Source organism: Cucurbita moschata, unplaced genomic scaffold (genome assembly GCF_002738365.1).
Source record: "Cucurbita moschata cultivar Rifu unplaced genomic scaffold, Cmos_1.0 Cmo_Scf00109, whole genome shotgun sequence".
Taxonomy (NCBI): domain Eukaryota; kingdom Viridiplantae; phylum Streptophyta; class Magnoliopsida; order Cucurbitales; family Cucurbitaceae; genus Cucurbita; species Cucurbita moschata.
In genome coordinates, this window is record NW_019268625.1 from 18919 (window position 1) to 19604 (window position 686).

Consider the following 686-nt stretch of genomic DNA (forward strand, 5'->3'; position numbering starts at 1 on the left):
GAGTGCTCATCTCAACCATGATGTTGTTCAACAAGATAGACCTCAAAAACGACTGGATTATCGCATTAACCATTTGAATCTCCTGCTCATCTCAACCATGACGTCGTTCAACAAGAGAGACCTCGAAAACGACTAGATTATCGCATTAACCATTTGAATCACCTGCTCATCTCAACCATGACGTCGTTCAACAAGAGAGAACTCGAAAACGACTGGATTATCGCATTAACCATTTGAAATTGAACAAAATATCTATAACATAACTCTAACAAAGGTACGAAGTTCATAAAAGTCTTTTTAGTCTAAGATAGAAACTGTAAAATAAAATGAAATAAGAAAATAATATTCCATTGCCGGGAATCGAACCCAGGTCTCCTGGGTGAAAGCCAGATATCCTGACCACTGGACGACAATGGATTTTTGGTGTAGATGTCCTGAAGTCTTTTGTCAGATCGCTGAAGAGTTTTAGCATGATCTTTTGCTTAATGTCTAACTCTTCGACATGTCCTTCCCTGTGTGTTAGAGTTCTCAGGGCTATCGCGATGTTTCGAGCTGTTCAATTGTGTGGCTCTTTCTTCAAAAGGGTAAACATCAAACATCAGGTCTTTGATTGGCAACCCATCCAAAGGAGCGTCGATTGCATCGATTCCATCAACAGTCTTCCCATGAGTTTATGGTGCATGACC

At 40.2% G+C, this 686-nt stretch overlaps 1 non-coding gene across 1 annotated transcript; it reads right to left on the reverse strand.

Moving 5' to 3' along the window:
• Positions 1–345: 345 nt before the first annotated feature.
• Positions 346–417, reverse strand: TRNAE-UUC. Its single transcript has one exon. It is a non-coding gene; the product is annotated as a tRNA-Glu (tRNA).
• Positions 418–686: the final 269 nt, after the last annotated feature.